We start from the raw sequence: 15,501 nt of genomic DNA, 5'->3' as shown, positions 1-15,501 counted from the left end.
ATGCGTAAGGGATAAATATGTTTGCTTTTCCTTTGTTGATTGAACTCTTGTGGCAAGACAGCTAGCAAGAGTACCCTTCCTGCAGTCTAGGAAGTAAAAGTTGCTTGCTGAGAAATCCTGTCTCAGTGCTGATTTTTATTTGTGGCACCAAGCATCAGTTTCCAATAGCAAGTAAAGTGCTTTCCTCAATTCTGTGAATAATTCTAGTAAATTACTGATCCTGGGCTTCCTGGAAGAAATTGGGGGTGTGGTCTGGGAAATGTCTGAGTGGTGGTGGTGTTGATCCTGAAAGGTAGCTTGGGCACTCCATTTGCAGTTGGCATCTGAAGTAGGGGCAGTCTTGTGGGATTAAGTCCTTGACCCAGGGGTGTCTGTGCTAACCCTGGGAATTGGTATCAGAATTGAATAGAATTGTTGGACACCCAGTTGGCATCTGAATTGGTTGGTATGAGTAAAAACGTCTTAGATTTATTGCTTGTTCTCTTTTCCTCTCTGATCATTTCTCTCTGTCTCAGATCACTCATTGTGGAATAAGTCAGATGCCATGTCTTAAGGACACTCAAGTGGCCTATGGAGAGGCTAACATGTAAGGAATTGAGCCTCCTGGCAATAGCTAATAAGAAGCAGAGGCCTCTGCCAACAGCCATGTTAATGAGCCCTTGGGGAAGTGGACCCTCCACTATTAGCCAAGCATTCAGATGGCTGAGGTACCAACATCTTAGATTTGTCTCCTGAGAGACCTTGCACAAAACTGCTCTCAGATTCCTGACCCTCTGAAACTATGTAAGACAGTACATGTTTGTTTTAAGTACATGTTTGTGAAATTTCAGGGCAATTTGTTACACAGCAGTAGATAACTTATTACAGTGAATAATTCCTTATAGCGACTCCATTTTAAAGGTGTTGTCATAAAATCCACCAAGGATGGATCTTAAAGTTTTAAAAGAGAAAGAATCTAACAAATTACCCTACGAATTTCAAGCACAACAAATATTGTATGTGTAATATATATTGTATGTTAATGAAATTATGAATATTCAAAATAGTTAATTCAATCTCACAGAGTTTCAAGTTTCAGGACCTCTCCTGGACTATTTTATACATAATGTTCATCAGAGTTATTAGCATATTCCTGTTTAGTTGTATTTAAATAAGTAGTGGAAGGATACCCACTTCTACTCTGAAGAAGTGAAATAGCTCAATACTTTCTAGGCTGTATTTTTCTCTTACGTTTATCTGACCAGATGGATTCCAGAATATCTTTGTGAACTGCATCCTGTAATAACAATTAAGTGTTAAGCACTTTCTTTAATGTAAAGCTTTAGTCCACAAACTTGAATGTGCAAGAAATGTCTCCTTCCTTAATTTGGTTTCTGATCTCTATCCTATCAGAAAGATAAGAAACCCGATTTCAGGAACTATGAGACTCCCTCCTCTCCATCTCCCAAGGTCAGGCCATGGTCTTAGTCATTGCCAAGAGCATCAAGGAAGGCTTCTGCCTCTGGTTCCTATCCTGGCCCTTCCTATGCTCGCTATCTGATGCTGCAGCATGACTTCTTCAAGACTAAGCTGGGCTGTATGCTTGCAATGGTGGGAGGAAAACTAAAGAGGGTATACATTACTATACAATGCCTCGACAAATCACTCCATTTCACCCCATTTCAGGGGGTCAGAAAATAAATGTTGGGAAAAACAGAAAAGAGGTAAGCAACATAGTGCCAGCCTTCAGGTTCTTAGACACTTGAAAGGAAACAGAAAGTACAGAAACAATAAGCCAGGAAACAAAAGAGGGCATTTTCAGAAGTAGCATTTAAATTGCAACGGCTGTGGGAATCAAGAGAAGGAAATAATTGGGGTGAGGGGGAGAGAACTTAATAATAATAATTATATATATTCCCTCATATTTGTACAGAATTTATAAATTATGAGCGATTTTTGCACATCCATAACTTCATTTGGGAGTCTCACAATGAAGTTAGGTAAAATGAGGTTGGTGGGACAGATGGTAACATCTTCATTTTACAGATGAGGTACTGGGACTCAGCTAGCTTTGGCGACTTGCTCGGAAAGTCAGAGCCAGTTAGTCATGGATTATAAAATTGAGCTCAGCTCTCTTCCTACCTAGTCTTTTCTTTACCCCGCTCCCAGACTTCAGTGAGAGTTGCTTTCCTGAAGGAGGTAAGTTCTAAACCAGGATTGGAAGTTCCTATGGCGACAAAAAGAAGAGGCTTCCATGAGTGGCAAGGGGTGTGAGAGGCATGAAAAACACATAAGAAGAAATGGACAGGCATAAGGGTCCAGCTACAGGACAGAAAAGCCAGGATGTGGGCTTCTGAGAGATGATGCTGAGTGGTGACTAAGGGAGCCATTGACATCAGATTGCAGATTCTCCTCTCCTACCCCCTGACCAAGAAGTTTACCTCATCTCTTTATATATGAATAACCATAATGAAAACACCAGTATCTTCACATAGTGTATCATCCAATGAAAGCATATGTCATCTCACTTGGGCACTTTATCAATCTTAGTCACAGTGGCCAATATCATTCCCATTTCTCATTTTCTAAGTTCTATTATCCAAAGCTTGTCCTCCTGCCTGGACTGTAGAGACAGAAGTGAAATCTATGAGAAGTGCATCCTACCCACTTGTCATTACACCTCTGTAATTCTTAGTGATGTTCTATGTTGCCTCCCACCCTGACCCTGCACAAACCAGCGCAAGAGTCTCGGGGGTGGGGGACTGTTTGGTATTTGAGCCAACTTCCTCCATCCTGCAAAGACAGGGATGGAGCTCAGGAGATGATGTTTTGCATCTTTACAACTGGAACAAGATGAAAGGTCTCTGAAGGAATAATGAGATCCAGGTGTGATTCAGGACGAGCGGCCAGATGGGAACGCTAGAGTATTAGGATGTTGTGATGCTGGGGTAACCTTTCCACAGTGATGTGTGGCCTGAAGCTTTAATGCTGAGAATCTACAGTGATTTCTGGCTTAGAAATAAGAAATTGATCAGTAAATGAAAAATAAAAGCCTGCCTATATCCAATCTCTCCCCAGCAGCCCCCTCTCCCAACGTTGTTATCTATTTGCATAAGCAACAGTATTTTAGCAAATGAAAATTCTCAAAATTCTAATCACACCCTTATCCCAAAGGCTGGATTTAGTCAGAAAGCTTTATGGCGCTTCTGACTCAGTAGAGTTAGTTATCCTGTTTAATTGGATTGACGGTGACAATTGTAATTACCTTAGATGAGATTGCCTGTAATGTAATTATACTTCCTTCATCAGCATGAGCTGGACTTGTGGAATACATACAGACGATGCTTCCAATTACTGAGAGGTTAAGAAGAACATTATATCGCCTCACAAATCCTGTTACTGTATAGAATGATAAAAATTATGGAAGAAACTGAAGGAACTTCAGTTTCTAAACTGTTTCACAAACCTCTAAAGCAGGTTTGTGATCCAAATATGTTTCAGTTTCATAGAGCAAAATGACTATATTCCAGAGCTATATTTTTGTTTAAATAAAAAATATATTTTAAGGACTCAATATGGGGGTACCAATAGTAAACCTGGCATTTTATTATTATTTTGTTTCTGCTTATTATGTACAAACAGTGACTGCATCTAAAGGACATTTTTTAAAAAAGCATACAATATATTATGAAGTTTAACTTGACATTTCCATGATCTGAAAACTTACAATCTCTAGCATTAACATAGTAAACAACAGGAGATAACTTTAAAATAATAGTCGTTATGAGTAGATGGACCCATAATTAATACCTCAGAAGCCAGCTGCTCTATTACAATGATGGCTTTCCCTATTCTGCGATTAACACATGGAGAACTTTAAATTTTTCAATTGGAAGCCCAGCCTCTCAACAGGACATGTCTGCCAAACGTATTGCAAACACATGTAGTTGAGGAGAAATGGCACATACTAGAAATCCACCCCAATTTTATTAGCTTTAGCATTGCTCTCATTAAAAATAGAGCTGCTTACAGGTTTTTCCTTCTGAAGCATTTGAAACATAGAACTTGGAAATGTGCCGTTTTGAAAACTTATTCCTGTATTCACAAACCAGATGGTGCACATCAAATGCATTCTGATTTTCTAATGAAATAAAAAGGATCCCCATTATGTTCTTTAATATGATTAACACATCCTCAATTGCTAATTTTTACAAATACTCCTGGAAAGTTAAACAACTTGGCTAATAATCTCCTGCTGGAGTTGGACAGGAAGGCCTCACCAAAGCTGAAAGGTTAGGGCTGTGCAGGGGGCACTTTGCTTTCTAAGTCTTCCAAAATAGGCTTTGGAGAGGTGCAAGGCCCTGCCACAGCTGCTCACAAAGAAACCTTCTTCTGTCTTTGAACATCAGAGACAAAGAATCTGCTGTATCATAAAAGGGCTAATTGGGTAAGAAAAAGACGCACGCACACACACACACACACACACACACACACACACACACACACACAGTCTCTCTCTCTCTTTCTTTCTCTCTCTCTCATTCTCTCTTTTTTCTTGACTATGCCCAGTACTTAGTCAGGCAATAGTCATAGCATGCTCTCAGCACTAACATCACCAGTAAACTCTAATTCTAAGCACCATTTGAATGTCTCACTCATGACAAACACCAAAAACTTATCTAAAACCAGTAACTATTTGCTGGATTTTGCCATCAAATTGAAGAATACTAAATGTTGTTTACCTTGAAAAAGGTTGGCTTGTCTGGTCAAAAACCTGAAAAAAAGAAAAGAGAAATGGATTGATTTTCTATTACTTCTGACCTTTAAAAAAAACCACAATACTGAGTTAAACATAGCTGTGGTGTGCTTATTAATTTAGTAAACCAAATTGTCATTCTCTAATTTTATGTATCTCTTGAAGTAATAGAATGGCTTAAGCTAACTTGGGTTCTAACCTGAATTTGATTTCTCTATTGAATTCCACTAATAGGAATATGTTCAGCTGAGGAAAAGCATCCACTAATAGACCTGAGTAAAACACCATAGTAGGCTAGACACTATGCTTGTGAAACATTTTCATTTATTTATTTTTTTAGTTGTTAAACATTTAAAACTTGATCTCTGGTCAGCTATGTCTTTTTTTATCTTCTACAGATAAGTGATACATTTCTTTGGACTGAGACAGCTGTTTCATGAAATGCAACATCATAGTTCATTTTTCTTCATGAACTTCTCTCATTTAACAATTAGGCTGGAAGAACACACATCACCAATAAGTTCAGTTGTATAATATCCAGAACCTGGAAATAACAAGTTGGAAGTTTCTGATCTTAAAAAAATAAGTAAGTTACTACATCAATTCTATAATATAAGGCAAAGCATGTGAAAATTGAAGGAAGATATTTTGAACAACACTGTGCAAAAGTTATTGCAGAGTTAGGTATTCAGTTAAGCTAAACAGTGTGCCTGGTTCTTGTTTGTTTTGCAAAAGCATTTAGTCTACATTTTAAATATACTCACGTTCCAACTTGGGCTAGAAAGACTTAACTAAAAATAACACCACTATCACCAAGTGATGCAATGTTGACCAATACTCCAGGATTTGAAAAAAAAAATCCCCAAATGCTACGAATTCCCTAAATGTTACAAATTCCCTGGAAACTGGAAGCTTTTCTTCTCCTTAAGGTGAAAGCCTGCTTCTCCTCTTGGAGTTTCGCCATTAAAAAAAGGAAGTATTTAGCAAACAACTAGCAGATCCATCAAAAGGTTAGGATTCTTTTTATTTTAGTGCTCTTTCTTAATGGGCAAAAATTGATTGATTAGTTCACCTAGAATATTCTTAGCCATAGGACAGAAACAGAGCTTTGTAGGCATTAGTGGACTGGACTTATAAAAGAAAAAAGTCCACATTTAAGAATACAGGGAACTTCAAAAATAGAAGAAAATAGGAAAAAGAAAAACAAGGTCTGAAAGCATATTAAGATTCTTGTATTCATTACAAATCAAATGGCTGTGTTTTAAGTTGTATTGAGTTATCATATGTGTACTGGTTATTTGCCTTAGTTCCAAACGTAAGCATATAATCATCTCTAAATTCATCTCGATAGTTTCTACAGTGAACCCTGGAATCACCTTGGAGTTTCTCCAAACTCCATCTACTTTTTGAGAAAAAAAAATTAAGGCCAATCTTCCCCCATTAAATCTCCAACCTCTGTTGCTCCCTTCCCCACTTGGTGAAACTGCTTTCTAGAAGAGGCTTCTCTAAGCGCGAAGTTTGTTTACCTTTCAGGCAAGACAAGCGGTGAAACAGAGGAGCAGTGACTTCCTTGCCGCTGGCTAGAATGAAGTGAGGGGAGCTTAGCAGAACACGGTGGTATTAATTCCCTGTTATGCTGATCTTACCTGAGACTCTCTTCTACTATTTGTTTGGCCATACTCCCAGTACAGCGATTTACATCTTGGAGGAAGTGATATTTAAATGTGTGTGCCTGAGATTTTGCTGGGGAGTTTATTAACAATGCAGATTCCTGAGCTCTAGTCCTGCTCTATGAAATCTGCATCCCTAGAGGATTAGCACCCAGGAATGTTCATCAATAAGCTTTTCCAGCGACTGATTAGGTAGGTGGTCTCAAGACCACATTTTGGGAAACACAGATTTAGGACGATATAAAAAGTGACCTCAGGCTGTGCTAAGTGTCAAGCCTTGAGAGGAAAAGTGTTTTAAGTTGGTATCTCATCTCAGAGTACATAATAAATATTTAAATTTGAGAAAACTAGTATTTAATACATAAGTATAACCTGTTTATTATTTGCTATTGTTTTTCTTTATGGTTTCCAAACAGATATCTGATCTGCCTTAATCATTACTTTGACTTGGTGATCTGTAAATTACTCAAAAAAGGAGAAAGCTTAGGTGATACACACTCTAATTACTGTGATCCTCATTTACTGGTTAATTAAGTAATAGAATCCTTACCACTTATAGAAGAAAGACTTTTAAAAAATTTAGCCCAAGCTTTTTGAGTTTTTCAGGTAAAGATGCTTTTATGCAGAGAGATGAACTAACTTTAGGATTATTTTATACAGGGGGGTAATCTGAAATATTAATGGGCTATTTTAACCATCAGCTTGAATAATTCACAGGTGTCTGCCTAAGTTTTATGTTTTCCCAGTTCAGATGAAAATATCCACAAAGAGAGCTATGTAAGTAAATACAATTAATCATAATCAATCATGTGCTGCCTTGGAGTTGCCTAGAACCAAAACACTGAAATGGACACATGGTATCCTGCTGATCCTAATTTTCCACCAATTCATGAAACACTTCATGCTTTGCTTGGAACAGCACAAACCTTTCAACCTCCAATTATATTAATATTATGAAGTCACCAGTGTGCCCAAATATGTGACAGGAAATCTTTGAGCGTGGACTGGCCTTTTCCAATAGACATACAGTTTGCATAAATGATAATGAACACAATATTATCACCCCTTGAGATTTCCTGGTTTTAGAATAAAGAGGTGCTGGTGCTGGATGCTTTTTAGTATAATCTCCTTTCAGAGATTCTTAATGCACAATATTATAAATTCAGAGTTCTTTTGAAATAAAGAAAAATGTTACCTTTATTTCGTCTATCATTTAAAAAAGTTATTTACCTTAGGAAACACTGAACAGAGTAATCTTTTTAAATTTAGGTTTTTTTAAATTTGATTTTTGATACATTATAATTATATATAATTATGGGGTAAACAGTGATGTTATTATATACATAATGTGGAATGATTGAAGCAAACTAATTTCATATCGATCAACTTAAATAGTTATCATTTATTCCTGCTGTCTAACTGCAGCTTTCTGTTCTTTGACCAACATCTCCCCCATTCCCCACACTCCCCACACCCAGCCTATGGTAATCACCAATCTATTCTCTGCTTATATGAGTTTTATTATTCGAGACTCCATATATAAGTGAGAACATGTAATTTTTTCTCCTCATATGCTTGATCTATTTCACTTAATATCATGTCCTCTAGGTTCATTCATGTTGCCTCACAAAATAGATTTTCTTCATTTTTAAGGCTGAATAGCATTCCATTTTGTATATATTTTACATTTTCTTTATCCATTTATCCCTGGATTGATACTTATTTCCACATCTTAGACACTGTAAATAATGCTGTAATGAACATGAGAGTGTAGCTATCTCTTCAAAATACTAATTTTAAGTTCTAGACTATCTACCCAGTAGTGGAATTGTTGGACCATACTGTCGTTCTGTTTTTAGTTTTTTGAGGAACCTCCACACAGTTTTCCATAATGGCCATAGTCATTTACATTCCCACCAGCAGTGTACAAGGATTTCCTTTTCTCCCATTCTTGCCAACATTTGTTATCTTTCATTGTTTTTTAATATTAGCCATTCTGAGAGGTGGAATGTAATATCTCATCATTTCCCTAATGAGTACTGATGTTGAGCATTTTTCATATATCTGTTACCCATCTGAAATTGAGTTATTTATTTATTTTTGCTATTGAGTTTTTGAGTTCTTACACATTTTGGATATTAACTCTTTATCAGAGGTATTGCTTACACATATTTTCTCTCAACCTAATAGGTTTTATCTTCACTCTGTTGTTTGCTTGCTAGGGAGAAGATTTTTAGTCTGGTGTAATGCCTTTTGTCTATTTTTGGTTTTATTTCCTAAGCTTTTTGAGTAAATGGAAAAATAAATTGTCTAAACCAATGCTGCACAGTTTTTTTCTACTATGTTTTATTCTAGTTAGTTTTACAGTTTCAGAAGATACATTTAACCCTTAATCCATTTTGATTTTATTTTTTTATGTGGAGAGAGATATAGATCTAATTTCATTCTTCTACATGTGGATATACAGTTTTTCCAACACTGTTTATTAAAACCACTGTCCTTTACTGATTGTGTTCTTGTCACTTTTGTTGAAAATTAATGGACCATACATGTGTGGGTTCATTTCTGGGTTCCCTATTCTGTTCTATTGGTTGATGTTTCTGTTTTTATGCCAGTATGATACTGTTCTATGTACTATATCTTGGTAATATGGTTTGAAGTCAAATCATGTGATGTCTCCTGCTTTGTTTATCCTGCTCAAGACTGCTTTGGTTATTTGGTGTTTTTTTTAATACCATAGAAATTTTAAGGTTTTGTTTTCTATTTCTGTAAAAAATGGTATTGAAATTTTTATAGGAATTGCATCAAATCGGTAATATTGCTTTGGTCAGCATGCACATTTGGCAATATTAATTCTTCCAAGACATAAAGACAGAATATATTTCCATGTATTTGTGTCTTATCCAATTTCTCTAATCAATGATATATAGTTTTCATTGTAGAGATCTTTCAGCTCTTTGGTTAAATGTATTCCTAGATATTTTAGTTTTTGTAGCTATTGTGAATACAAATTTTAAATTTCTTTTGTGGATAGTTTGCTGTTACTGCATAGAAATGCTACTGCTTTTTGTGTGTTAATTTTGTATCCTGAGACTTTACTGTATTTGTTTTTCAGTTCTAATAATTTTTTGATAGAGTCTTTAGGATTTTCTATACATAAGATCAATCTTGTCAGCAAACAGCAACAATTTCACTACTTTCTTTCTTACTTAGATGCCTTTTATTTCTTTCTCTTGCTTAATTTCTCTGGCAAGGACTTACAGTATTATATTGAATAGAAGTGGTTAAAGTGGGCATCTTTGTGTTGTTCCTGATCTTAAGAATAATATGTCAACAAATTGGATAACTAGAAGAAATGGGCAAACCATAGACACCTATCACTTACTAACACTGAATTAAGAAAAAATTAAAAAGATGAGTAATAAGGAGATTGACTTAATAATAAAAATTCTCCCATCAAAGAAAAGCCCAGAACTTGATGACTTCCTGGGTAAATTCTAACAAACATTTAAAGAAGAACTAATACTAATTTTTCCCAAGTGTTCTCTAAAAATTAAAGAGAAAGAAACTCTTTTGTAACTCTTTTCATGAGGCCAGCATTACTCTGATACTAAAGCCAGACAAGGATCTTAAAAGAAAAGAAAACTACAGTCCAATATCCCTGATGAACATTGATGTAAAAATCCTGAACAACAACAAAAACACTAGTAAACTGAATTCAACAGCATATTAAAAGGATAATTCACCATGATCAAGTACAATTTCCCCAGGCATGCAAGGATGGTTCATCATATGTGAATCTATAGATGTGATGTATCTCATTAGCCAAATAAATGATAAAATCCAGATGCTCGTCTCATTAGATGCAGAAAAAGCATTTGATGAACAATTCAACATGTTTTCATGACAAAAACTCTCAACAAACTAGGTATGGAAGGAATGCACCTCAATACAATAAAGGCCATATATAACAAGCCTACAGCTGACATTAACCTCAATGGTGAAATGATTTTTAAAATAAATGTGATTTTTGTCTCTTTTTTACTAGACCATCATTTGATTCCTATCAGCATAGCCCAAAACTCTACACTGAAGGTCACAGCTTCTTTCAACATGTGGCACCTATCTTTCTTCTCAATTAGCCCCTTACCTGGGTATCTCCTGGATTTCAGCAAAAGTGAACACTGTTTCCAGGATCTGTCAAACCACTTCAGCCTCCATGCCTTTACACATGCCATTACTCTTGCTTGGAATACCTGTGTTCATACTCCTCTACACACAAATACATGCATGCCCTCAAACACCATTCTTCCAACCTTCTTTTCACCTGACAAACATCTGCTCTTCCTTTAAAATCTACCCCAAACACTATTTCTGTGGGACTTTCCTCAGTCTTCCCAAACTTGGTTACTTCCTTCCTTGTGCTTCCATTTTGGCTATTTCTAACTATTTTAGAATATTCATCAATCTATAAATTATAATATTCTATGTAAAAGTCCACCTCCCTCATTAGACTGGGCGGTTCTTGGAAGCAGGTACTGCCACCTATTTAATAAACATTCAATGCCTACTTTGTTCTGGTAGTTCATATCCTGAAGTATAGAGCCTAATATCTGTTGGGTACCCAACAATGGCTGATTTAAAGCCATTTAAAGAATTGAATGTCTCCTGCAAATCCTTGCAACGATATAATGATTGTCACGAACCACCTACTTACAATTTACCCACAGGTGTCCCTGAGAAACACACATGGAAGTGTCTTAGTTGTTAGTAAGGTGATGGGTTTGCTAACTTCAGAAATAGATAATTATTTTCAGAGTAAGTACTGGCCTTTAAAGAGCAAAAGGAAAAGGAAAAAAGAGGAAAAGGAGGAAAAGAAAACAACCAACCAAACCTGGGACCAGGGCAAAAGAAATGAACTTTCTCTTCTTAAAGCAAGAAATTTGTTTGCACCTAGGGAAAACGAGAAAAATAGGTTCTATAATAGTGATTTCAGTTCTGTAGAGCAACAAACATTATCTTTCATAGTATTTAAGCCTTGATAGCATCTCTCCCTCTTGCTGCACAGGAGATGTGAATTATGATGTCTATGCACTACTGAATTAAAATTCCCTCAGGCATTGTCAACTGTGATGACACTTGACACGGTTTGGATCTGTGTCTCCATATAAATTTCATGTGGAATTGTAATCCCCAGCGTTGGAGTTGGGGCTCTGGCAGGAGGTGACTGGCTCATGGGGGTGGCTCCTTCATGAATGGTTTAGCACCATCCCCTTGGTGGTGTTGTTGTGATAGAGTTCTCATGCGATCTGGTTGTTTAAGTGTAGCACCACACCCCCCTCCTTTCTTGCTTCCACTACAGCCATGTGATGCACCTACTTCTTCTTCCACCGTGATTATAAATTTACTGAGGCCTCCCCAGAAGTGGAAGCAGATGTCAATATCATGTTTCTCGTACAGCCTATGGAACCATGAGCCAATTAAACCTCTTTTCTTTATAAATTACTCAGTCTCAGGTATTTATGTATAGCAATGCAAGAACAGACCAATACGCCACTTCACACCGGAATCTTTTCCTAAAAATTTTGAAAGAAGGGAGAATGTCTTGATGTTTAAAGCTTTTCCAGATTATTTAAAAGGTTAAAGTCTTCCCAGGCAATTGTCCAAACCCAGAAACTTCAGTTAAAGTCTTCATTTTTAGAAATTGTCATGTAATTCTCTATTTGGATTCACAGTATAGATCTTTTTTGGACGAATCATGAGACAAAAAGTAATGAATGCTCCTGAAATTCCAGACCAAGTTAGAGTCAGGGACACTTCACAGAAATGAGTGGTACTGCGGTGGCTCTCAGGAAGAGACAAAAAGGCAAGTCTGTCTTCGTAAGATCTGTACTGTGCCAAGACCTAGCTTTGTTTATTCCATCAGTGAATATGTTCTGGAAGGTTATGTTCATTATGGCACTTTATCACTAATCTGATAAGAAAAACAATTAACGTGATTGCCAACATTGTTACTTTTCATAATGAGCAAAGCAATATATATGCAGTTATGCTGAATAATCATTGGATATAATGTATTATGGACTACAGTTACAATTCATTTGTCAATTACAGAGCTACTACATGAAGCAAATAAAAATTCCACAATCTTTTCATAATTTTCATGAAGGGCCCTTTTAGATGCAAATTTTTATTTATGTAATTTTCATAGGACACAATTTGACATGGTCTACGTCTCTAAACCAAGGGGTTTGTTGTAAACACTCTATTTAGCTTGCAATTACCATACAGTTAAATGACTAATCACAGAAACTCATTCCATGATCATTGACAAAAATGGCCACACTTAACACAACTAAAATTAACACTGAGGAAAATGGGTTTGCCTCTCACCCACACCCAGCCAATCAATCACAGCAAATGAACTATGCATGGCTATTTTCTGGGATGAAATAGAATTAATCTGTGTAGTCTGAGTCAGGAAAATTCATATGTTAGGTACTGTTTTCCCACTTTAAATATAGTAGTATGCCACGAAGGGAAATAATGGGAGGATTGGTTCCCAAAGACAGAGTAAGGTATTCTTTAAGTAGGTTTAGATGAAATGTTTGAACTATTTTTCACATTTTTCTTCCCTTCTCTTGTGGCCTATGAAATATGAAGATATTGATTTTTAATGAAATGTACTTATGAAACAGTGATCATATTTTCCCAGTTTCCATTACCTTGATTTCAGAAATAACATCTAGTACACTGACTGCTGGAGACCTAGATTAGGGCTGGAAAACTCAGGAAATGTCAATAAGAATGCCACTGACAGCAGGAAACAACTGCTCCCTCTGGACTTCACTCTCATTCCCCTTTCCAAAGTTTATCATTTAACAGTGACAGATGTTAGTGTCTTGTGGTGTATGCTACTGTAGTTAGCTCTCTTTCCCATTCCTCACTGTGGCTCTTTCCAAATGTCACTCTCCCCAAGCTCTCTCTCCTACCATGCTTCTTTCTTACCAGTGTCAACAGATAACTTTGCTTCTTCAGACACAGAGACACTAGATGCAAATACATGAGAATTCTCTAACCATCCTGAACCTGCTGTACAGACTCCTCTAGTCATTCTCCATCCACACATTTGCTGTGTTTTTATCCAACCTCATCTGCTTCTCTCCTACTATATTGAAACAGGTGTATATTCCTACAGTCTAAGGCTTAACGCATCAATTAAATTCTGGAGTCTATGGTCTCGTAGCCCCTCTCTCACTGTGTTACTTTTGAGGTTAGGTTGAAAGAAGACTTGTTCCTTCCATCTGGGTCTCCCGGAACACTGTTCTGGGGGAAGCTAGCTGCCATGTAGAAAAGTCCAACACACGTGGCTGTGTGGAAAGGCTGCAAGGACCAAGAGAACAATCCCCAGCCAGGCCCCAGCAGTTCCTATCACCTCAGCTGAAGCATGTGTCCTATGGAGAAGCCTCTGGACACACAGCCCCATAGTACTTTCAGTTGTGCTACTGGCTTGGCTGTGTGTGTCCCTCCAATTTAATGTTGAAACTGAATCCCCAATGCAATAATATTCAGAAGTGGGGCCTTCAGGAGATGGGTAGGTTATGAGGGCTCCATGTCATGAACAGGATTAGTGCCCTGATATAATAAAAGAACAGAGGGGTCTGTTAGTTGCTTTTGTCCTTCCTTTCTTTCCACCTCATGAGGATGCAGCAACCAGGTACCATCTATGAAGCAGGGAGAAAGTCCTCACCTGCATCTGTTGGTAGCTTGACCTTAACTTCCCTACATCTACAACTGTGAGAAATAAATTTCTATTGTTTATGGATTACCCGACCTAAGGGATTTTGTTATAGCACCAGGAATGGACTAAGACAAATTAATTCCAGCCCAAGTCAAGATCTGACTGCAACTGCAGGAGAGATTCTGTACTAGTCCCCTAGGGCTGCCATATCAAGTACCACCAACCAGGTGGCTTACAAAAGAAGAAACATATTTCCTCACAGTTTTTGAGGTGAGAAGTCTGAAATCAAGGTGTTGGCAGGGCCATGCTCCCTCTGAACTCTGGGTAGACTCCTCCCTTGCCTCTTCCTGGTTTCTGGTGATGGGCGTTGATCCTTGGTATTCCTTGGATGCAGCTGGATCAGCCCGAGCTCTGCCCGTCATCACATGGCATTCTCTCATGTGTCTCCCTCCTCTTCTTACAAGGATGTCAGTCATACGGTATTCACAGCCCATCATACTCCATTGCAATTTCATATTAGATAATTATATCTACAGAGACCCTATTTGTAAATAAGGCTACTTTCTGAGGCAATGGGGGTTAGAACTTCAACATATCTTTTGAAGGAAAACAATTCAGCCCAAAACAGACCCCAATCTAGAACCATCTAAATGAACCCAATCGACCCACAAAACTGTGAAAGATACTAATAAATGGAGGTTTTAAGCCACTAAGTTTTAGGGTGGTTTGTCCCATAGCTAGAGATAACCAAAATGCCTTTCTTTACTCAGATCTACTCAACCTACTACAATCTGGCTTCTGCCAACACACTATACTGACACTGCTCTTGTAAGGTCACCAGTGACTGCCTCAGTATGCAATCTGGTGGATGAGTTGCTGTTCTACAGGTGTCTCTTAGCCAATACCTCTACCTCTGTGCCTCCCTAAAGTCCACTGAAATGACCAAGAAAATATGTATGTAAGAATAAATTCACTAAATCCCTACAAAGCAAAGAAGGTGGACATCAGCAGGCAGACCAGAAACTTGGAGTATTTTAAAAATGGAAAGTGGATAGGATTGGATTGAAAGAGGAAGAGAAACACGGCCAAGGAGCCCATGCCCAGGAGGCTGAGGAGAGGACCACAGGGAGGGCAAGCACTTGCTTTGTCAGCAGGGTCTAGGGGAGAGCCCACACTCAGAGTCAGCAGGGGCTAGAGCAGGATCGGGGGCTCTGCCAGAGTCAGAGCCAGCCTCTCAGCTTCTGTCCTGTCTCTCTGACCATGCAGAGCATGGTGGAGACATACTCCCTTACCTATATTTGTCAGAAAAAATAGCACAGCATCAGGGTAGGAACATGAAAGTGTTCCCCATCCAT

At 37.7% G+C, this 15,501-nt stretch overlaps 1 protein-coding gene across 15 annotated transcripts in view; it reads right to left on the bottom strand.

The window, feature by feature from the left end:
* SEMA6D (semaphorin 6D) overlaps positions 1 to 15,501 on the bottom strand; it is a 591,099-nt gene that overhangs the window by 165,198 nt on the left and 410,400 nt on the right. For 14 of the 15 annotated variants that reach the window (XM_078334173.1, XM_078334193.1, XM_078334172.1 and 11 more), the window contains one exon: positions 4,722 to 4,753. The gene's annotated coding sequence lies outside the window, so the exon portion shown is untranslated. Of the gene's footprint in view, positions 1 to 4,721; positions 4,754 to 6,261; positions 6,331 to 15,501 lie in introns of those variants that run through there. The other variant, XM_078334177.1, reaches the window with a different exon arrangement.

The sequence above is a fragment of the Callithrix jacchus genome, chromosome 8 (assembly GCF_049354715.1).
Source record: "Callithrix jacchus isolate 240 chromosome 8, calJac240_pri, whole genome shotgun sequence".
In the NCBI taxonomy this organism is placed as follows: domain Eukaryota; kingdom Metazoa; phylum Chordata; class Mammalia; order Primates; family Cebidae; genus Callithrix; species Callithrix jacchus.
The sequence above is the reverse complement of the archived record's forward strand: the minus strand, read 5'-3'. Positions and strand labels throughout refer to the sequence as shown.